Below are 25320 nucleotides of genomic sequence, written 5' to 3' on the forward strand. Positions count from 1 at the left end.
TACTTACATGCCATCTGAGAATGCAGAGGTGGTTTACTGGGGTATATTTAATCCTTCATACTGATCGAGTTAGTAAAATCTTCATGAGTACATTTAACAAATGAAAAGCTCTGCAGATCCTTCCTAGTATCTCAAGTTTTTTTTCATATATGGGAAAAAACACTCTCTGCTTAAATTCTTACTCTCTTACCCTCCTCATCATCAGGTGTTCAGTGATGACCTTGCCTGCTTCCTTCACTTCTGGTTCAGAGAGCTTGACTTTCTCTCTTCCTCTTATCCATCTCCTTCTTCCTGGCAGTTGCTGATATTTATTTACAGCTTCCTGTCCTGTTATTTTTCTCTCAAACTCCAGTAAAATTGCTCTTGGGTTTTTTTTTTAAAAATTATGTTGCTAGCATAAATTTGACATTTTATGCTTTAACATCTTGTGGACATTATAATACTTTGAAGGGAAGAACATTAAATCTAGTAACAAGCCTTCTTTTTCCCTTTTTACTTTTTTGTTGCTGTTTTCTTTTTTCCCTTCTGGGGGATTTGCAAAGGCCCCTCTTGATGCATGTGAACATGGAGGTGTTCTTGAATGATTACTGCTCTATTATTTGCATAAATCTAGAGTGTAGGCTGTAGTGATTGTTATTACTGGACAGGTTCTTGGTTCCTGGTTACCTAGTTGAACTTGCTTTGGCCTTATTCCCTTTGCCATGACTCAGCTTCTGTTTCTTCCTTGTAACAAATGAAAGAAGTGACTAGGTAAAGGGGTGGCAGAAAACTCCCTTCTTTCCCTCTGGCCACTGAGTCAGGCTCTGAAGGTAGAACATGGCTGTCCTCAATTGGCAACAAATTCACAAAGGGCATACATGCCGTTCTCACAGCCACCAGGCACCTGTGTGGCCATTTCATGCTCCTGGGTGGCAGTGGCTCTCAGACATATTACGAGTTTCTTCTCTCCTACCATATGGGTTCAGAGATCAAACTCAGGTTGTCAGGGTTGGTAATAAGAGCCTGCACCATACACTGGTCCAGAAATGTATTATTTTTTCACTCCACATTTATTCTCATAAAATATGATTTTGTGGGCCAATCACATTTTGAAAGATTGAGATTTACTGACTCTCCCAGTGTCACCATCATTTCATCAATGAAAGGTACTTGTTTGCACCACACGTAGGTAGGGTCGACTATTAAGTTTCTATCTGTATAAGTCAATGAATAAAAACTCAAATTTAATTTCATAGAAATCCTATTTTTGCTTTTCACATTTCTTCATTAATTGAAAGAAGTCCCTCCACGAGTAGCCAGGATGTGTACTTCCGTGATACACTCTGTACTTTCAGCAGACTACAGAAAAGTAATTTAAGTTTTTTTAAAACTCTGTGTTCCAATAATGTAGCAGTAATAATATTTTCCCCATAATCATGACAAGAATTAAACTGAACAATGCACAGAAAGGGCATAATATAATTCTTTGTGAAAGACTGTGTGCCAAGAGCAATGATGGTATTCCAACAATGCTATGCTACTGATTTTTTTCCAATCTTATTAGAAAAAAAAATCTTGATGTTTTTGAGTGGATAAAGATGGAACAACATTTAAAGATGGAAATCAGAAAGTTACTGAAGTAGGTTCTAAGATTTGTAATAATGCCTACCAGTCACCTTTTTATGGGTGAGAGGCTGCAATTGAAAACGATATTCATTTTTTTACATGGAGAATTCATGTGGAAATACCAGTCATGAAAGAATGCAATAATTTTAGCTAACAGATGAAAGACTCTGCAATATGTGGCATGTCATTTGAGCTCACTGAGAAGAAGCTGACTTTGAAAGTCATATTGTCTCTCCTCCCTCTTCAAACCTAAGCATATTTGTCTCAAAGTGTCTTCCAAGGCCCCTGGTCAAGGGATAGGCTGAACCCCCTGACCCTATGACAGGGAGGGAAGAAAAAGGGTAAGGCATTGTGTCCTGCAGATGACCAGAAGGCAAGCCATTTCCTGCAGAGATTACTTATTTCAGGATGAAATTGTGTCTACAGTGGGAAAAGAGACGCTAGAAACTCAGTCAGGAGATGCTCCTCTGTGAATAGAAAGTGTATTAGAAACTCCAGCTAACTGCCTCAGCTACTTTGGTCGGCTTCTGCGGCATGTTGCAAGCACCTGATTTAATGTCATCTTTGTTGGTATCAGTTCTTTTGTTTGGATGGTTCATCTGAGGGAATTTTGCCCAGGACACTATCAAGATACCCATTTGACGGCGAATGGGACATCCCTACTTGGTTTCTGCTGGGTGTTTTGAGCACTCAATGTGATGATGTTTTACTATCTGCTGCCTTTATCTGCCACTTCCCATTTGGCTTGCTATATACTCAGTAAGATCACTCATTCAGAACTGAAAGGGTGACCACCATAGATCATTGTCCCCTGGTTTAGAACAAGGCCATTGAAAACAAAACAAAACAAAACAAAACAAAACAATAGACTGAGCCTGCCATTTCAGGAACCAGATTATGAGGGCCTAGAGCAAAACCTTTGCTGAAGTTCACTTGGACAGAAGGAGAACCCTATACTAGGGCAGATTTGGAGGTGACCACTACCCTGGCACACGTTAGTTATGAAATACAGTAAATACCTTTTCCCATTTGCTAACTTGTTAGTCTGAAAAATGAGAATACATTTTGGGGTCAGTGAATTGGCTCAGAGGGTAAGGGTACTTGTCATGAAACCTGACAACCTGAGCTTTACCTCTGAATCCATATGGTAGGAGAGAACCAACTCCCACAAATTGTCCTCCACACATCATGGAACACACACTGACTACAAACAAGTGTTAATGGTTTTCTTTTTTTTAAGTCCATTGAAGACCTTATAGGAACACTAACACTGATAACTAGTGAGGTGGGTAGTTATTAAATGTCCTGTTTTTTTATTGTTGTTATTGTTGTTATTTTCAAAACAGGGTTTCTTTATGTAGCCCTGGCTGTCTTGGGAACTCACTGTGGAAACCAGGCTGCCTCAAACTCAGAGACACACCTGGCTCTGCCTCTTGAGTGCTGGGATTAAAGATGTTCTCCATCACCAACTGGCCTAAATGTCCTTATGATGACAGTTCCCATTAGTTTTGAGGGTGTTTTGCTGGGCAGTTCCACAGAGCATCACTCTTCCTGTCTATGGGATAACCATCTCTGACAAAAGGATGCTGAGTGTTTTGAGTACACACAGGAGGGCAGTGGTCCCATATCTAGATACCTGATAGTATCCAGATCTCTCCATTTCTGTCTTTCATTTCATGTTGTGCAGAGGAAGGGAGTTTCCTACACACAAAACAAATGATACTTGTGTCTAGAGTGTGGCTTGGTGGCATCCTGTCTGTCATTGCTGTGGTTTCTTCTCCATCTTTCTTCCAATAACTTATCTGAATGGATCTTTAATCATGGGGATATTACTAACTTTTTCGTTTTGAAATAGGGTCTCACTATGTAGTGCTTGCTAGCCTGGAACTTGCTAAAGAGCTCTGAGGTTAAAGGCACTTAACAGCACTCTGGATAGTATTAAAACTTAGTGACACTTTTTTTAAAAAAAAAAAAAGAAAAGGCAGAGAAGAAAGGATTGTACATTCTCAACCTAGTATAATAGTGTTTGCTAGCTTCATGTTTTTGTATCTGAAAATACATCTGTGGAATAAGAATGGCGGGTAAGAAAAGTAGGGTCTTTTTGTGTTTGCTTGAGCTTCTAACTCTGCAGAACTGTTTCTTCTCTATGCTAACATAGGAAAACCCTGCTTCTGTTCACTGTTTCACCACCCCTTTCCTCTCACCATAAGTAGCAGGAAGCCCAGCTTGCTGGAGCAGGAGTAAGCTAATTTATCGTTAAAAGAGTGGGCATAGAAAAATGTGGCTAGGGACAGTTAAACCCCAGCCCATATGTTTTCAGAGAGAGGAAAGGAGGAGAGGGAGAGGGAGAGGGAGAGGGAGAAACTAATTAATTATGTCTGCCTTTGATAGACAGAGGGACCTAAATAAGGACTTCTTTATTTTTACTTTGTTTTATTGTCAAATTCGTTCTTTGAAAAGAATAGCCCTTCAAACTGGCTCTTGGATTTGTGAAAATTATGCATAGAATGAACTTTAAGGAATTTGACTATATATATATATGGCAGTTTGAGAGTGTGTTTCTCTCTCTCTCTCTCTCTCTCTCTCTGTGTGTGTGTGTGTGTGTGTGTGTGTGTGTGTGTGTGTGTGTGTGTGTGCGCGCGCGCGCGCGCTCCTGTGTAACTGCATTTGCTCGCTGGTTTTTTTTTAATATTTATTTATTTTTATGTATGAGGATTCTATCTGCAGGTATACCTGCATGCCAGAAGAAGGCATCAGATCCCATTATAGATGGTTGTGAGCCACCATGTGGTTGCTAGAGTTGAACTCAGAACCTCTAAAAGAGCACCCAGTGCTTTTAACCGCTGAGCCACTGGAAAATCCTGCTCACTGTTTTTATGCTTAGTAATAGTTTAGAGAGAAGACCTCGTTTGGCTTTATCTAGCCAGAGACCTGGGTGGAAGGAAGAACTCTTGGACCCTTTTAGCAGCCTGTGGTCTATGATTCAGGGATCAGTATACTGTCTACATTTCTTTCAATGTTGTTAATCTCTCTTGAGCACTTGGTCTATATCATATAATATACAAAGATAATCCAAGAGCAACACAATGTATACATAGTTATTATGCATGTGCTGATGAAGACCTTGAAGTTTAGAAAGATTTAGTGGAATGCAATCAAGAAAGATATGAAGCCAACTTCATTAGACCTCAGGGCTCGATCTTCTCCCCACTCATTTAGGCAACAGAGGATGCCTCAGCAATACTATGGGAGAAATAATCCCTTCTCCCACCCTATAAAAACAGTGCTGTGTCTCACATACCCTGTCTTATTCCTTTATAGGAACACAAATGATACCCAGCTTTTCTAAGGTTAGCCTAGGTAAACTGCATGCATGTGTGCACGAGCGCACACAAACACACACACACACTTGCAATCATGCACATATGCACATTCCACATTTGCACATGTGTGCTTGGGCACACACACACACACACACACACACACACACACACACACACACGCACACTAAGTGGATTTTCATCTTTCTGATTTTGTAGAAGATATTGTTGCTACAGCATAATTGAATAACTTTGAGTCTTATGCTGGGGCCGCCTGACACAGCTGTGCAATTATTTATCCACAGGTGATGGGGGAGTTAAATGAGAAAGGAAATGTACCTGCAACTTTAATGCATTTGGAGGCATCTATCAAAGACACATTTGGGAACCCAGAAACCTCCGTCTTATTGCCAGCAATGCTACAGGCTTTCTCAAGTAGCTTTAAAAGTGCAGAGAAAGGAGTTTGTGATGAGAAAGTTTGGCTGCTCCTTACCTTCTTAGTAGATTTTTTTTTTTTTTTTTTTTAGGGACAGAGGAGTAGGGTCCCATCTTCAGCCTTGTCTCCGTTATCTTTCTAAGAAACAGATTCAGGCAGAAAAACATGTGTTCCTATAATCCTATGCATAACTGACCACACGTGTAATGTGTTCTGTATGTGTAAAATATGGAAAAAAATCACTATATTTAATTAATATGTTGCTGGCCCCTCTTGAAACCTGACACTTCCTAGCTCTCTGTCCGTTGTCATCTACTGTTCCATTTGCTGTTCCTGTGGGAGAAAAAAGGTCCCACGCATTCTCAAGACTACCTGAGGTACCACTCACTCACAAGACTACTTGACCGTGAGCCCAGGAAGCAAACATATTGGAGCTGAAGAGTGAAGAGATGGCTCGGATGGTAAATGCTTGCCATACGAGCATGGGGTCCAGAGTTTAATCCCCAACACACACACACACACACACACACACACACACACACACACACACACAGAGAGAGAGAGAGAGAGAGAGAGGAATCAGGCACAGTGGTGCCTGCTCGTAATCCCAGTTTTGGGGAGCTGGGGGCTGAAAGATTCCTGGGGCTTTTTGGCCAGGCAGTCAAGCTGAGTCAGCAAGCTCCAGATTGAGTGAAGGAATCTGTCTTTCAATGTAGGATGAAGAGGAGTTGAGGAGCATAACCATCATCGACCTCTGGCATCCACACTTACATGCACACATGTACTTGCACCCCTGTATGCACGTGTGCAAACACATCAAAAACCAAGAAGTAAGCATTGTTAAGTACAAAGCCAGAAAAAAAAACCTGACAATCTTCAAATTCTATAATTGATTCTTCTTATACTGGAAAGAGCAGGAACTTGTTAGTTCTTAGATTTTATTTCTTATTTGTAGATGTCACCATATTTTTTCACATCAAGGAATGATTATTTTTATAAGACAAATACCAACAGCTCCTCTGTTCTCAGTTTGAGTTTCTGCTTATTCCATCTCTAGTACCAGAAGTAGAATTTGCAACCCTAGAAACATGGAGACATCAGATGAGAGTGGGTGAGCAGGTAGAGGAGAGATAAAAGCCTGTAATCTGAGATTCTGGAGTGTCTCCAGAAGGCAAATTTGTCCAAAATAGACTTGGAAGCTCTTTGCTTAAGAGGCACTGTGTGTTTGGGGAAGGGGAGGGGGCAGTCACATGTAATATGACTCTTTGTCTATGCCTTTATAGCTTATTGAAATCCAATAAGGGCTAGAGAGATGGCTCATTGATTAAGAGCACCGACTTCTCCTCCAGTAAGTCCTGAGTTCAATTCCCAGCAACAACATGATGACTCACAACCATCTGTAATGGGATCAGATGCCCTCTTCTGGTGTGTCTGAAGATTGTGACAGTGTACTCACATACATAAAATAAATAAATCTTTCTTGAAAAATCCAGTTTAATTAAAAAAATTTCTTTTTTGGTCATTACACAGTCCAAATCTGGGGTACAATAAAGCAAACCCAGAGATGTCTTTCAAAACTTGTAGAACATAATTCCAACTCTTTTTGGATTCTATTAAGAATTTGATGTTTTCCTGATGGGTTTGCCTCTGTGTTTTCACTTCTTGATGTTTTCAATGTTTTCTCTTTATTCTGCATATTTAGTGGTTTAGATGTACTATGATGAAGGAAGGGTTTTTACTGTTGTTATTGTTGTTGTTTTGATCCTGACTCTTTAGTCTTTTAAGTGTCCACCCCAATCAATGAAATAGTACCTGTATTTTGCAAGTTTTATTGAAAATATTTTCTATGTCTTCAGAAGAGGATTCTTTATCTCTCTTTTACCCATGATCCTTTGGGTTGTCCTTTGCATTGTCTCGTGAACATCTTGAGGCACGCCCAGACCTCTTACTAACTTACCTTTGTCCTCATTAGCCTGTTTTCATTCTTCTACTTTGTCTTCAGATTCAGATATTATGCGCCCTCTGCCCCTTGGTCTATTCTATTGTGGGGCTTTACACAAACTTCTGATTTGGCTTGGTTTCTCTTTTTATTCCCAATAATTAGGTTTAACATCCCTTTGGCCTTTCTATCTCTTTATTGAATTCCTCTTTTATATATTATATACAATACTATATATTCTGACATTGGCATTCTCTTAGAATTTGTTCACGACTACCTTCTATTTACATTGCATTGAACACACCAATGATCTGTCTTTTGAATTTGTGGTGGAGGGCATATATAATCCATCTCCTTGGAGGCCATTACTGTAAGGCAAATACTGTTTGGAGGAGTAATGTTGTTTCACTTGCATATTTCTTATATTTTTTGACTAACACACCTGGAACTAGCCCATTAAATTTATTCAGTTCCCTCATTTTTATAAAGTTTATACCACCCTGTTCTTTCAGACAGTGTCTTATATGGTCAAGAAAAGCCAGATTCTTCAAGGGACCTAGATTAGGATATTGTCGTGTGCTGTAATATCTTCCATGAAGCAAATGATTTTCAATTGAAGAATTAAGATATTCACAAGTACCTGTAAGATTTGTTGTTATTTGTTTGTTTCTTGGGCCAGCACCACAGACAGATTCAGAGCAGTTACCTAAAGGCAGCTGAAATCTTAGAAATGTCTTGTAATCATATGAAACTTACAGTGACTGGTGTCCACGAGAAGCATCATTAGTTCCAAGTCAGGTCTAGGTTGGTAAAAACAGGAACTTAGGTGATTGGAACAAGCAGAATTTGGTGTACTTATTCAGCCATATCTTGTTCTGCATATATAAATCCAACTTTCACGTATTTTATGAATTACCTTCTCTGTCTCAGTCGCTACAACAATGGCGCTACAACAAAGGTTTGTAAAGATTTTTAACAGAAGAAGCACTAAAAATTCTCTCCCAGTGTAATCCAAAAACACCTCTCTTTTCTTACTCCTCTAATTTATTTTTCTCAACTGGAGATCTGAAAACAGTGCCCACAAGCCTGAGGTGTGGCACAGCATTAGACTCTAGCACACACACAGTCACAGCAGCAGTTCTCAGCACTACACACACACACACACACACACACACACACACACACACACACACACACACACACACACACAGAGCCAGTTGTTCTCTACATAATGAACAGCCCTCCAGTTTGATTTTCCTGTTCTAATAAGGTGAGGAGGTAGGCTGAAATTAAGGAAACGAGTATTTCTAATGTGGCGATTCAAAGTGACAGTTGCAGGCTTGAATAGATTGCCTTCCCATTCTTAGAAAAAGCTAGAGGTAATAGCTTGGCTACCACTTGTCTCCTTTGTGTTTTTTATATCTTCAAATGAACTAAAATCAGTATTTATGATTTTATAATAAAAATCATTTTAAAAGGCCTAGTTTAAATCAAGTGTGCATACACACACACAAACACACACACACACACACACACACACACACAGAGAGAGAGAGAGAGACAGAGACAGAGAGAGAGACTTGTATGTTTTAATATAGGCACCATCTCTTAGGATTGCTTTCATTGTATTCCATTCATTTTTACATGTTATGTTTCTACTTTCAATCTTTTATTTTAATTTTGAATTTCTTGACTTCTTCAATGACCCATTCATTATTCAATGGTGTGTTGTTGGATCTCCATGAGTTTAATATTCCTACAGTTTCTCTTGCCATTGAGTTCTAACTTTGATCTATTAATATTAGATAGAAAATAAGAATTTTTTTCAATTTTTCCTATATTTTTTTGAAACCTGTTTTGTGGCCCTATATATGACCTACTCCAGAGAAAGACTTATGACTTTCTGAGAGCATCCACATTCTTCAATATTTGGTTAGAGCATTCTGTAGATGCCCGATAGGTCAGTTTGCTCGATACCGTCAGTTAGCTCTAATTATCACAATGGCCTTTTGTCAAGGCGAGAGCAGGTTACTAAATCACTCACTATTATTGTGTTGGGTTTCATCTATGATTTTACAGCATTTCTCCCTCAATTGGGTGCAACTGTGTTTAGTGTGTTTATGTTTAGAATTACCCTCTTGATGGATCATTCTCTTAATCAGTATAAAATAACTTTATTTCTCTCTCATGACTAGTTTTAATTAAAAACAAATTCTGACATTAGACTGGGTACACCTGCTTATTTCCTGATCTCTTTTGTTAGAATCTCATTTTTCCATTCCTTTACTCTAAGGTAGTGTCCATCATTGGTGGTGAGTTATGTCTCTTGGAGGCATCAAACAGAGGGACCCCATCCCCTTTTTTATTTTTTTATTTTTTTCTTCCATCTTTATTAACTTGAGTATTTCTTATTTACATTTCGATTATTATTCCCCATCCCGGTTTCCAGGCCAACATCCCCCTAGCCCCTACCCCTTCCCATCTCTATGGGTGTTCCCCTCCCCATCCTCCCCCCATGACCGCCCTCCCCCCAACAATCACGTTCACTGGAGGTCCAGCCTTGGCAGGACCAAGGGCTTCCCCTTCCACTGGTGCCCCTTCTAGGCTATGTATTGATACCTATGAATTTGGAGCCCAGGGTCAGTCCATGTATAGTCTTTGGGTAGTGGCTTAGTCCCTGGAAGCTCTGGTTGGTTGGCATTGTAGTTCATATGGAGCCTCAAGACCCTTCAGCTCTTTCAGTCCTTTCTCTGATTCCTTCAACGGGGGTCCCATTCTCAGTTCATTCACCTATGTATTTGCCATATTCTGGCTATGTCTCTCAGGAGAGATCTACATCTGGTTCCTGTCAGCCTGCACTTGTTTGCTTCATCCATCTTATCTAGTTTGGTGGCCCCACTCCCTTTAATCCAAGCCATTCATCTGTATCTTTTTTATTGGTAACTGAGATCATTAATATTCAGCAGCACTACTGTGTAGTGTTCGGTGTTTCCATAATTCCATTTAGTCTGTTATTGTTCTATTGTGGTATTTTCTTTCCTCCACAGTCTCTAGGGTGTGTTTATCATTCTCTTTAGTTTGAATAACTTCTTTCAGAATCCTCTATAGGCATGGATTAACATCCACACATTCCTGGAGCCTGCTTTAGTCTGCTTTAATCGTGGAAAGGTTTTCTTTTTCTTTCAGGACTGGGTTTTATAGTCTGGGTTAACAGCTGTGGCCTTTCAGAAATCAGGCTGCCTATTCCAAACTCCACTTGCCTTGAAAGTTTCTGATAAGAAATCAACTTTTATTCTGTTAGAATTATCTTTATAAGTTTCTTAATGTTTCTCTTTTGATATACTTTCTTTCAACATTTTATCTTTAATATGACTTTTTTTCCTGGCCCTGTCTATTTGGTATTCTATATGCCTCTTGTACTGAGATAGGCATCTCTTTCCCTGTGTTTGAAAATTTTACTCATATTTTTTTAAATATCTTTTTTATGCCATTGGCATGGAAACTCTTCTTTGTCTATGCCAATAATTCCTAGTTTTGTTTTTATTCCTCATTTCCTAATGATCTGCCATGTTCCATCTTTACTATTTTTTTAGAAGTTATTCATTTCATGCACAAGCAATTAATACCAACTAGACTTGGTAGTCTCTAAAATAAGAAGACATGAAGGTATGAAGGGACTCTAGGGGAGGAGAATGGGAAAGAATTTGGACTGGATATGATCAAGACACATTATATGCACTGGATATGATCAAGATATACTGTTTACATTGGATATGACCAAGATACATTGTATACATGTAAGATGTTGTCAAAGAATAAAAGGTACAGTTTTGTTTGTTTGACCCTAGCACTTAGGAGCTAAGTCTGGGCCCCATGCCTGGTACCCACACAGTGCAAAAAAAGGTATCAGATCCCATGGGACTGGCATTGAAGAGGATTGTGAGTCCACTTGGAAAGCATTCTGTGTTCTTAATCACATTGTACCAAACTCTCCAGTTCCCATATATACTTTAAAAACTATGGGAAAAATTTGGGGGGTGAGATGACAGTGACAGAGCTTTTAGCCCCTTGTCTTTAGTCTTTCTCCCCCACCCTCACTCCTGCCCCCGTGATTCATTCTATTTATGAGACTTCCCACTGAGCCTTTTTTTTCTCATTGAAATTTTTACCTCTAGCATTTCAATTTAGTTCTCTTTAGTATTTCTACTTTTTTGTCAAATTCCATTTTCATATCCTGTATTGACTTATTTCATTCAGCTGTTTGTATGTGTTCTGGTATTTATTCTGGAGTTTAGATAGTCTTTGATTTCTTGGAACAAATTTTTAATCATTCTTTTGTATCCTTTATCTAGAATGTCATTTAAGTCAGTCTCACCAGGGCCATTGCTGTGAGATTGGTAATTTCTTCAAGAAGACAGACAAGTTGTCGTTTGTGTGTGTGTGTGTGTGTGTGTGTGTGTGTGTGTGTACTACTTGTGCTTTTGTGTTGGCACTTGTACATGTGCAGTTGGCTTACTGGTTGCATTTTTTGTTTGTTTTGTTTCTTACATTGGACCTGTTTGCAATGTTCAATGGGGTCTAAATTGTATAGGGCAGAGCTATCTATTTTTTCCTACTAGATTGTTGTTTATAGCACCAGGCTGAATTCCAGTTCTCCTTCAGAGGAGAATACTTTCTTCAACTATAGTCACTATTCAGGGGAGGATAAACGGATAAACTCAGGGGAGTATTGGTCAGTTACAAAACATGTATCCCTTCAGTACCAGTAATTGTAGGGGATAGAGTAGTAGTACTTATAGTACTTGATATATATATATATATATATATATATATATATATATATATATATATATATATATATTGTGAGTATTGGTAGAAAAGAAAGAAATTGATTAAGACACAAAGAAACACTAATGATTCGTGTTGGGTTGATAGAATGTAGAGTGGGGGAGATAAATAGATAAGGGAATGATATGGAGAAACTATTTGGGGTAAGATGACAGACTTTTTGCTAAAGGTAGCCTGAAAAGGTGATTAATATTAATCCTAGGACTTAGAAGGCAGAGGCAGGCAAATCTCTGTGAGCTCTAGGCCAGCCTTTTCTATATAGAGTTCCAGAACAGCTACAGCTGCACTGTGAGACTTTGTCTCAATAAGTAAATAAATAAGTAAGTAAGTAAATAAATAAATAAATAAATAAATAAATAAAATTAAGTTAAATGTTGTCAGGTAATGTGGAACGTGGTAAGATATTGTCACTGCCCTTCCTATCTTCCAATGCCAATTCCTCAGTCTTAACCCCAGTCCTGTAGTAGCCTAACTGTGTGTGCGTGTTGAAGGAATGTTCTCCTCTTCCTCTCTGCTCCAAATCCCAGGGGACCCTGAGGATTTTCTGCGCAGCCAGCCTTCATCCCTCACCACATCCCTTTGTCTCAGTGACCAATACCAGGAGGCACTATGCCTGGAAGCCCATTGACCATGTATGTGGAACCCCACTGGTCATGTGTGAAGAACAAGGTAGGCAATCTTCACTCTCCTTCCTGTCCTCCAATTCCAGTTCTGCCATCTCATCCCCAGCAGCCTGTTCACCCTTTCTGACTCTTACTTCCTGGGGACTTGGTCAAACCTCCTAGAAGACCCAGCTTTTCTCCATCCAGTGAACCTTTCAGTACCATCCCTCCTTTAGCTCACCTGAATTCCTTTGTATTTCTATTCCTATTCCTGTTCCTATTCCTATTCCTATTCCTATTCCTATTCCTATTCCTATTTCTATTATTTCTGTATTCCTATCTTTTACACATAGAAATGCATTCTACCTGATACCACCAGCAGCCACACATGGCAGGGATTTAGAAGCACTTCCTACAACGCAGCCCACAATATTCCTAATCATATTCCTAAACTCCAGAGAGTGCAACAGAAACTAAGGAAGGAACACTCACCCAAAATAAAGACAAGACCAGATATCAATAACTAGACTCATAATCATCTCAAACCCAGATGCCTAGATACACTGCAAAAACACAACCAGCAGCAACCAAACACAAAGGCATGCAAGTTCATGAAAGAAACACTACTATATTATACATTATATAGTGAGACCACGTCTTGACCCTCAAACAAATAGCAGGAAACCCCTTCTCATGAATGTATGGGTTATCTAGACAAAACCTAAATGGAAAATTGTTGAAGCTAAATGGTGTCATAAACCAAATGAACCTAACGGATTTACAGAACATTTCACCCAAACACAAGAGAATACATGCATCTTCTCAGCATCTCAAGGAACTGTCTCCAATATGTAACATACACTTGGACACAAAGCAAATCTCAACAGATACATCCTGCATCCTATCAGGCACTGTGGATTAAAGCTGGATATGAACAACAACAGGAAACAAACTTATGGAAACTGAACAGCTCACTACTAAATAGAAAAAATGGGGTCAAGACAAAAATCAAAGACTTTTTTAGAATTACATGAAAATGGAAACACAGCACATCCTAATGAATGGGATACAATGAAGGAGGCTCTAAGAGGCAAGTTCACAGCACTAAGTGTCTACAATTTAAAAAAATAGAGATCTCATATTAGCAACTTCATGGTACATCTGAAAACTCTAGAAGAAAAAGAAGAAATCACACCCAAAAGGAGTAGACAGAAAGAAACAGTCAAACTCAGGGATGAAATCAATAAAATAAAATTAAAAAAATTACAAAGAATCAATGAAACAAAGAGTTGGTTCTTTGAGAAAATCAATAAGATTGACAAACCCTTTCCCAAATTAACTAAAAGGCTGGAATAAAAGATCAAAATTAGAGACAAAGTGGGGAGATAACAACAAGCACTGAGGAGATGTAGGGAATCATAAGGACATGATTTAAAACCCTGCACTCCACCAATTGGAAAATCTTTCTTTTTTTTGATTGATATATACACCAACCAAAGTCAAATCAAGATCATATAATCAACTGAAATAGACCCATAACTCCTAATGAAATAAAAGAAGTAATTAAGAGTCTCCGGACTTAAAGAAAAAAATCCCAGTGTCAGATGGATTCGGTGCAGAATTCTTCAGACCTTCAAAGAATTAGTGACAATATTCCCCAAATTATCCCACAATCAAAATAGAAGAAACATTGCCTAATTCTTTTTAAGAGTCCACAGTTACCCTAATACATAAACCACATAAAGACCCAACAAAGAAAGAGAATTACAGACCAATTTCCCCTATAAACACAGGTGCAAAGATTCTCAATAAAATAATCACAAACTGAATCCAAGAACATACCAAAACTATTTACCCACCATGATCAAGTAGGCTTCATCAGAGATTCAGGGGTGGTCCAACATATGTAAATTGATAAATGTAAACCACCTTATAAACAAACTCAAAGACAGAAGCCACATGCAGAAAAGGCCTTTGATAATAACCACTTCCCTTTCATGATAAAAGTTCTGGAGAGGGTAGGGATACAAGTGACATATCTCAATATAATAAAGGCAAGTCACAGCAAGACCACAAGCATATACCCTTAAAATCCAGCAGGATTGATACACATATGAACTCACAGAGACTATGACAGCAGTCTCTGTATGTTTCTCTGTGGCACAACTTTCATGAAAGGTGCCCACAGAGTCCAGGAGATGGCCCCAGATTCCCTGGAACTGGAGTTACTGACAGTTGTGAGCCACCCATTTCTGGCCACAGAGTGGGTGTTGGGAACCAAACCTGCATGCTACGGAAGAGCAGTCATGACTTAACCACTGAACCATCCCTCCAGACTAGTGGGTCTTCATGTTCTGTAACACCATCACACATAAGTAGAAAGTATTTGAAAATGTCTAACAAATTATTAATAATTGTTTTCAATTATCAATTGTCTCTAACTTTTTCTCTCTATCTTCTTACATAATTCCTAATGCACTGGTGCTCAATTAATATTTATAGAATGAATAAGAAGCATTATCTTCTATGTCAACCAATTGTTTAAGAGTTAGGTAGACAGATACAAAATTAATGCCTCTGGCTTGTTGACTTCATTCAGTTAACTTTAACTGGATAATTGAATTGGAGCAAGGGAAATAGAGTCCATCTTTATTTACTAAAATACTTAACATCTATTTTAGCTGCAAATCATACAAGTTGTGTTTTCTCCTAACTTGGTGATTCACTTTCAGGCAAAACTATTTATACTTCCCTTATGAAGAATTTTCTATTGAGTAATTTTATATAATTCAATAATTTGCCTTTCAATAAGTGCAAATAAATTTATAAAAAGACATTTAAATGCAGATCATTAAACTAAACTCTGTCACACTCATGTTAGATATTCAGTAGGTAGGGACAGTTTGAGATCACAATGCAATGGTTTCATATTATATATAGGATTTTTTAAAGTAGTATAACAAAGGAAGAAAAAGACTTTTATTTACTGTGGTCCAAAAATCCATAGCATCCATACCACTCTGGACTTGTCAAAATTACAAATGTTGTAGTCATCCCAGAAGTAGCTCTCTGATGATTCACAGGCATGGTGCTCATTTGAAATTAACCTAAAAGGCTTTACCTTTTTTAGAAATTTTAATAGAACTAAAATATAATTATATTATTTCTTTCCCACCTAATCCAACCTCTCCTACCCCCTTTCAAATTCATGGCCTCTTATTCTTTATTACTGTTACATATGTTAATAAATACATAAATGCAAACTGCTGAGTCCATTAGTGTTGCTTGCCTGTATGTTTTTATATGTGTGGTTTTAGGGCCTACAATTTGGGTTCTCCATCCATTTGGGAAACATCTCTGGGGAAGACTAATTCGTCTTCTCTCAACAGTTTTTAACTGCGTGTAGCTCTTCATCTAAGGATAGGTCCCATAGTTTTACTTTTTTTTTTTTTATTAACTTGAGTATTTCTTATATACATTTCGAGTGTTATTCCTTTCCGGTTTCCGGCAAACATCCCCTCCCCCTCCCCTTCCTTATGGGTGTTCCCTCCCCACCCCTCCCCCCATTGCCGCCCTCCCCCCAACAGTCTAGTTCACTTGGGGTTCAGTATTAGCAGGACCCAGGGCTTCCCCTTCCACTGGTGCTCTTACTAGGATATTCATTGCTACCTATGAGGTCAGAGTCCAGGGTCAGTCCATGTATAGTCTTTAGGTAGTGGCTTAGTCCCTGGAAGCTCTGGTTGCTTGGCATTGTTGTACATATGGGGTCTCTAGCCCCTTCAAGCTCTTCCAATTCTTTCTCTGATTCCTTCAACGGGGGTCCTATTCTCAGTTCAGTGGTTTGCTGCTGGCATTCGCCTCTGTATTTGCTGTATTCTGGCTGTGTCACTCAGGAGCGAGCTACATCCGGCTCCTGTCGGTCTGCACTCCTTTGCTTCATCCATCTTGTCTAATTGGGTGGCTGTATATGTATGGGCCACATGTGGGGCAGGCTCTGAATGGGTGTTCCTTCAGTCTCTGTTTTAATCTTTGCCTCCAGTTTGGGGATTTAGCTCAGTGGTAGAGCGCTTGCCTAGGAAGCACAAGGCCCTGGGTTCGGTCCCCAGCTCCGGAAAAAAGAAAAAAAAAGAAAAAAAAGTTAATCTTTGCCTCTCTCTTCCCTGCCAAGGGTATTCTTGTTCCCCTTTTAAAGAAGGAGTGAAGCATTCACATTTTGATCATCCGTCTTGAGTTTCATTTGTTCTAGGCATCTAGGGTAATTCAAGCATTTGGGCTAATAGCCACTTATCAATGAGTGCATACCATGTATGTCTTTCTGTGATTGGGTTAGCTCACTCAGGATGATATTTTCCAGTTCCAACCATTTGCCTCTGAATTTCATAAAGTCGTTGTTTTTTGATAGCTGAGTAATATTCCATTGTGTAGATGTACCACATTTTCTGTATCCATTCCTCTGTTGAAGGGCATCTGGGTTCTTTCCAGCTTCTGGCTATTATAAATAAGGCTGCAATGAACATAGTGGAGCACGTGTCTTTTTTATATGTTGGGGCATCTTTTGGGTATATGCCCAAGAGAGGTATAGCTGGATCCTCAGGCAGTTCAATGTCCAATTTTCTGAGGATCCTCCAGACTGATTTCCAGAATGGTTGTACCAGTCTGCAATCCCACCAACAAGGGAGGAGTGTTCCTCTTTCTCCACATCCTCGCCAGCATCTGCTGTCACCTGAGTTTTTGATCTTAGCCATTCTCACTGGTGTGAGGTGAAATCTCAGGGTTGTTTTGATTTGCATTTCCTTATGACTAAAGATGTTGAACATTTCTTTAGGTGTTTCTCAGCCATTCGGCATTCCTCAGCTGTGAATTGTTTGTTTAGCTCTGAACCCCATTTTTTAATAGGGTTATTTGTCTCCCTGCAGTCTAACTTCTTGAGTTCTTTGCATATTTTGGATATAAGGCCTCTATCTGTTGTAGGATTGGTAAAGATCTTTTCCCAATCTGTTGGTTGCCGTTTTGTCCTAACCACAGTGTCCTTTGCCTTACAGAAGCTTTGCAGTTTTATGAGATCTCATTTGTCGATTCTTGATCTTAGAGCGTAAGCCATTGGTGTTTTGTTTAGGAAATTTTTTCCAGTGCCCATGTGTTCCAGATGCTTCCCTAGTTTTTCTTCTATTAGTTTGAGTGTGTCTGGTTTGATGTGGAGGTCCTTGATCCACTTGGACTTAAGCTTTGTACAGGGTGATAAACATGGATCGATCTGCATTCTTCTACATGCTGACCTCCAGTTGAACCAGCACCATTTGCTGAAAATGCTATCCTTTTTCCATTGGATGGTTTTGGCTCCTTTGTCAAAAATCAAGTGACCATAGGTGTGTGGGTTCATTTCTGGGTCTTCAATTCTGTTCCATTGGTCTATCTGTCTGTCTCTGTACCAATACCATGCAGTTTTTATCACTATTGCTCTGTAATACTGCTTGAGTTCAGGGATAGTGATTCCCCCTGAAGTCCTTTTATTGTTGAGGATAGCTTTAGCTATCCTGGGTTTTTTGTTATTCCAGATGAATTTGCAAATTGTTCTGTCTAACTCTTTGAAGAATTGGGTTGGTATGTTGATGGGGATTGCATTGAATCTGCATATTGCTTTTGGTAAAATGGCCATTTTTACTATATTAATCCTGCCAATCCATGAGCATGGGAGATTTTTCCATCTTCTGAGGTCTTCTTCAATTTCTTTCTTCAGTGTCTTGAAGTTCTTATTGTACAGATCTTTTACTTGCTTGGTTAAAGTCACACCGAGGTACTTTATATTATTTGGGTCTATTATGAAGGGTGTCATTTCCCTAATTTCTTTCTCGGCTTGTTTCTCTTTTGTATAGAGGAAGACAACTGATTTATTTGAGTTAATTTTATACCCAGCCACTTTGCTGAAGTTGTTTATCAGCTTTAGTAGTTCTCTGGTGGAACTTTTGGGATCACTTAAATATACTATCATATCATCTGCAAATAGTGATATTTTGACTTCTTCTTTTCCGATCTGTATCCCCTTGACCTCCTTTTTTGTTGTCTGATTGCTCTGGCTAGAACTTCAAGAACTATATTGAATAAGTAGTGAGAGAGTAGGCAGCCTTGTCTAGTCCCTGATTTTTAAGGATGCTGTTTGACCTCTGGAAGAAAAAGAACATTTGCCCTTCCAGAGCCAAGTTCAGATGAAAGGATGGTACTGTCTTATACTGAGTGTGTTTCTGAGCGAGAGGTGCAGACATGTTTTATATGTTGACCATATCCTGTCCCCCTTCCTCCTGGACTTTTCTATTCCTTTTGTGGTAGATTATTTTGGAATCCAGAAGTTTCTCCTTTCAAACAGCTCCCCTAAACACCACTCAGAGCTATGAGTTTTCCTCTTAGCACAACTTTCATTGTGTCCCATAAGTTTGGGTATGTTGTACTTACATTTTCATTAAATTCTAAAAAGTCTTTAATTTCTTTCTTTATTTCTTCCTTGACCAGGTTATCGTTGAGTAGAACATTTTTCAACTTCCATGTATATGTGGGCGTTCTTCCCTTATTGTTATTGAAGACGAGCTTTAGCCCATGGTGGTGTGATAAGACACATGGGATTATTTCTATCTCTCTGTATCTGTTGAGGCCTGTTTTCTGACCAATTATATGGTCAATTTTGGAGAAAATACCGTGAGGTGGTGAAAAGAATGTATATCCTTTTCTTTTAGGATAGAATGTTCTATAAATATCTGTTAAGTCCATTTGGTTCATGACTTCTCTTAGTCTGTCTATGTGTCTGTTTAATTTCTGTTTCCATGATCTGTCCATTGATGAGAGTGGGGCGTTGAAATTTCCTACTATTATTGTGTGAGGTGCAATATGTGCTTTGAGCTTTAGGGAGGTTTATTTTATGTATGTAGGTGCCCTTGGATTTGGATATTTAGGTTTGAGAGTTCATCGTGGTGGATTTTTCCATTGATGAATATGAAGTGTCCTTCCTTATCTTTTTTGATGACTTTTAGTTAAAAATCGATTTTATTCGATATTAGAATTGTTTCTCCAGCTTTCTTCTTCAGACCATTTGCTTGGAAAGTTGTTTTCCAGCCTTTCACTCTGAGGTAGTGTCTGTCTTTGTCTCTGAGTGTGTTTCCTGTAGGCAGCAGAATGCAGGGTCCTCATTGCTTATCCAGTTTTTTAATCTATGTCTTTTTATTGGGGAGTTGAGACCATTGATGTTGAGAAATATTAAGGAATAGTGATTGTTGCTTCCTGTTATATTCGTATTTGGATGTGAGATTATGTTTGTGAGCTTTTCTTCTCTTTGTTTTGTTGCCAAGGCAATTAGTTTCTTGCTTTTTCTAGGGTGTAGCTTGCCTCCTTATGTTGGGCTTTACCATTTATTATCCTTTGTAGCACTGGATTTGTAGAAAGCTATTGTGTAAATTTGTTTCTGTCATGGAATATCTTGGTTTCTCCATCTATGTTAATTGAGAGTTTTGCTAAATACAGTAACCTGGTCTGGCATTTGTATTCTCTTAGGATCTGTATGACATCTATCCAGGATCTTCTGGCTTTCATAGTCTCTGGTCAGAAGTCTGGTGTGATTCTGATAGGTCAGCCTTTATATGTTACTTGACCTTTTCCCCTTACTGCTTTTAATATTCTTTCTTTATTTTGTGCATTTGATGTTTGGACTATTATGTGACGGGAGGAGTTTCTTTTCTGGTCCAATCTATTTGGAGTTCTGTAGGCTTCTTGTATGTTTATGGATATCTCTTTCTTTAGGTTAGGGGAGTTTTCTTCTATGATTTTGTTGAAGATATTTACTGGTCCTTGGAGCTGGGAGTCTTCACTCTCTTCTATACCTATTATCCTTTGGTTTGATCTTCTCATTGAGTCCTGGGTTTCCTGTGCGTTTCGGACCAGAAGTTTTATATGTTTTACATTATCTTTGACCATTGTGTCAATGATTTCTATGGAATTTTCTGCTCCTGAGATTCTCTCTCCTATTTCTTGTATTCTGTTGGTGATGCTTGTATCTATGGCTCTTTGTCTCTTCCTTTGGTTTTCTATATCCAGGGTTGTTTCCCTTTGTGCTTTCTTTATTGCTTCTATTTCCATTTTTAATTCCTTCACCATTTTGATTGTGTTTTCCTGGAATTCTTTCAGGGATTCTTGTGATTCCTCTCTATAGGCTTCTAATTGTTTATTTATGTTTTCCTGCGTTTCTCTAAGGGAGTTCTTCATGTCTTTCTTGAAGTCCTCCAGCATCATGATCAAATGTGATTTTAAATCTAGATCTTGCTTTTCTGGTGTGTTTGGATATTCAGTGTTTGCTTTGGTCGGAGAACTGGGCTCCAATGATGCCATGTAGTCTTGGTTTCTGTTGCTTGGATTCCTGTGCTTGCCTCTTGCCATCAGGTTGTCTCTGGTCTTACCTTGTTTTGCAATTTCTGACAGTGGCTAAACCATCCTATAGGCCTGTGTGTCAGGAGTGCTGTAGACCTGTTTTCCTCTTTTCTTTCTGCCAATTATGGGAACATAGTGTTCTGCTTTCGGGCATGTAGTCTTTCCTACCTACTGGTCTTCAGCTGTTCCTGTGCGCCTGTGTCCTGAGTCCACTAGGCAAGTTGATTGGAGCAGAAAAGTTGGTCTTACCTGTGGTGATGTGGCTCAAGTTGCTCATGTCGGGTCTGCTTTTGAGCTATTGGTGAGGGCGGCAACCAGGAGGGCCTGTGCCGCCTTTTCCTGGGGACCCCATGCACTGGGGTCCCAGATGGTGTTTGGTGTTTTCTTCTGGAGTCAGAAGTGTGGGCAGAGTGTAGTCTCTTCTGGCTTCCCAGGCGTGTCTGCCCCTCTGAAGGTTTAGCTCTCCCTCCCATTGGATTTGGGTGCAGAGAACTGTTGACCCTTCAGGTCCGGGCGGTGTCTGGACCACAGAGGACCTGCGCTCGAGTTCCCGTATCTAGCATTTCCCAGAGGCTGTATACAGTTTCCTCTTGGGCCAGGGATGTGGGCAGGGGTGGGCAGTATTGGTGGTCTCTCCCGCTCTGCAGTCTCAGGAGTGCCCACCTGTCCGGGCTGTGAGCTCTCTGTCCCAAGGGGTTTGGGAGCAGTGAGCTGGGGGCGGGGATCAGCGAGGTTGGGACTCCAGGTAGTATTTTCTGATTTTAAAAAGAAACTTTACTATAGAAAGTGAATTTTTGAGTCTTCTTCCTGGACTTGAGACAAATAGGAGTTCTGTTTTTTACAGATTTGAGCAGATGGCATACAAGTGGCTCATCCCTCCTGGGTCTGTCTGCATTGTTGACAGTACCAGCTCTGCTGCTGTGGGAATATTTCATTAACTCAGAGGAAAATAATTACTGAGCCTCAGTAGCTGGTGGATGTCATCACATGCCTCCGTGTTTCCTTTTAAATAAAGATGTGGCTGTGGGAAAGTGGACCAGCTAACTCTTCTAAAGCTATGTATACACTGTGTCAATGAGGGAAGTACAGGACAGTATACCTGAAATACTTGACAAAATATTAACAGTGTTATGTTCAGTAGTCTAGCTAGGCATTCACGTCAGTTCTGTGTCCCCACTGCCAACATCTGCTCAAAAATATTTGAAGGCAACTAAGTTTTTTTTAAATGATATTACTTATACATAGACTTATCCAGTGTTTTTTACTCAACACTTTTTTTTTTTTTTTGGAACTCTGGTAATAATTAAACTAGGTTCTGGCTCCTGAAAAATATAAAGTCTAAGCACTGTGCTTTCCTTATTCTAAAATAAACATACATTTCCTCAGAAATGTAAATATTTTGAAGAACTCGAGGCTCATAGGGAGAGAGACTGCTCTGCCAGTTAAGCCTGCTCCACACAGAGCCCCACCGAAGAGTATTTGTTTGTGTTTATGTTTCTTAGCTACTCAGGTGCATTATCTCAGGCAGGATTGTCATGCACATAATTTCACCATCATTTGAAAAATCTGTTTCGTATCATGACAAATGGCAATCCTCTAACTTTCGGAGTATTTCCCACTTATAATTCATTTTTCTGTCTGCCACAGTAGCTGTTTTAAAAACAAGAAATATATTATGTATATGTGTCTTTCGGCTATTCTGTTCGACACAAGCAGTCAGCTTTTCTAGACTTTCATGACGATCTTGGTATTTTAATAAATATGGTTTCAGGAATGAAAGCATTTTTTTCCTTAGAATTCAGAAGCCCACAATGAAATTATGCTGAAGAATGACTAGTAGACTTTCTAGTTCAAGAAGTCTCTAATACTTCCCCAACTCTCAGAGCCATTTAAGGAAAGGCAGGTCAGGCATGATGGTGCACACTTGTAGTCCTAGCTGAAATAGAGGGGAAGAATGATTTTGTATCAGGCTTGTGAGAGTTTATTTAATAACAACTACAAAGATTTCTCCTTAATGACTGCATCATATCAGGACTGAGATTTTTACATCAGCAAAGTGCCTGCCTCATAAGCATACAGACCTGACTTCGGATCCCTAGTACCCTTGTAAATAAAAGCCTGGTGACATGGTACACTTCTGTGATCCTAGTGCTGGAGGGAGTAGGCCTCAGAGACAGGATGATCTCTGGAGATTATAAGCTAGGCAGTCCAGCCAAACTGATGAGCTCTAGGTTCAGTGAGAGACCATAAATCAAATAATAGATACATAGATGATAGATAGATGATAGATAGATAGATAGATAGATAGATAGATAGATAGATAGATAGATAGATAGAGATCGATGATAGGTAGATAGATAGAAAGATGATAATATTAGATGGATGAGTGAATAGATGATTGATAATGGATAATACATAGATGATAGACAGGTAGATAGATGACAGATGTATAGATGATTAGATAGATAGATGTTTTATGATTAGATAGATAATAGATAGATGATAGATAATAGATAGATGATAGATGATAGGTAGATAGGTAGAAAGATAGATAATGGATGGATGAATAGATAATAGATAGATAATAGACAGACAGGCAACAGGCAACAGGCAAAGCACTGATGAGATGGCTCAAGGAGGTAAAGGTGCTTGCCATGCAAGCTTAGTGACTTGAGTTTGATCCTCAGAACCCACTGAAAGGTAGGATAGAACTGACTTCTCAGTGGTCCTCTGGGCTCCTCCACACAGGAGGACTGTGACACAAATCCCTCCCTTGCATCAGACACATACACATCACACACAATAAAATAAGTAAACAAATAAAATTTTAAAATAAGGTATGAAGTGGTAAAAGAAAACACAAGAGGTGAACTTCTAGTATCTATGTGCACACACATGAACCCATACAGAGATGCACATACAAATGATTAATATTTTTTTCTTCTTAAACAGTATCAGTACACAAAAGATCGCCTTAGGAAACAGCTTCGTGGTTGGGAACAGGCTTTGGACTCAGTCAGATGTGGAATTTGCATCTTTGTTAGGCATTTGCTAGCTTTCTGATGTGAAGGAAATGTTTCACCCCTCTGGGATTTAGTTGTCTTCATCTGGAAATAAGACTCGCAGTGATTGCTGCATGGAGTGTCTGCGATACAGTGCTCTAAAAATGGATGTGCTTATACTGCGGCTCCCTGGAGCTTCCAAACCCTTCAAGACGTACTCAAATACAGCCAACTGCTACAGTGAAATATCAATAATTGAAATCATCTGACCTTCACCTTTTTATAATTGATTTGCTGCTTTCTCCTTAAGATTCATAAGACTCTGCGGCCTTCCTAGGCATCTTATGATATGTAAATGGTGAGAAATCTTCATTTGTAAGACTGTTTAAGTATGAAGGCTCTAATTATATCTGACTATACTTCTCTTTTTGATAGTCAGACAATGGCTGTAGGCTCTCCGGGCATCCTGAATGACGTACCTTCCCTGACTTTGTATCTTCATTAGCTCCCCCTTTGGCATCGTTAAACATATCTGGACCACATTTACAACTTTCAAGCCATGTGCTACAATCCCAGTTTTAAATTCCATCTGTGGGGTGAAGGCTTTATGGGAAACACTGTACTACACAGTTGTGAATATGCTGAGGTCAGTCCATGCTGAGCACAGGACAGCTCTGTCCCTATCCTTACCACATATATGTGCCTTGTTTGCAATATAGTCTTCAACCTTTAGCCATAAACATCTTCTTTCTGACTATCAGTCATGGAAGCAACTGCTGGTATGTGTCTGAGTGATGGCATCTTGGATCAAACAGACATGCCCATTAAGTGTGAAATAAATCTGCCAGTGTATATTTAATATTATGCAATAAAATGCACTTTCCCAACAAACTCAGAATTTGCAACCTAAGCCTGTTCCCTGAAGGGATGTATTTGAATAGAAGACTTTTTTTTAGTGTATTGGCTAAGACAAAATTTAATTCATATGCTGCAGTATGTCAGGCATCTGAGTTCTGGCATTCAGCTAATCATTGTCTTGAATTATGCGTTTAATCAAGTTCCTTCATTTAATCTAAGTATTTCTCTCGAAATCTAATATCCCATTTTAAAGAAAACCCTCACCTCATATTTCTTTTGCTTAGTACCTACTTTTGTGAGGCCT

The sequence above is a fragment of the Rattus rattus genome, chromosome 2, assembly GCF_011064425.1.
Source record: "Rattus rattus isolate New Zealand chromosome 2, Rrattus_CSIRO_v1, whole genome shotgun sequence".
NCBI classification, from domain to species: domain Eukaryota; kingdom Metazoa; phylum Chordata; class Mammalia; order Rodentia; family Muridae; genus Rattus; species Rattus rattus.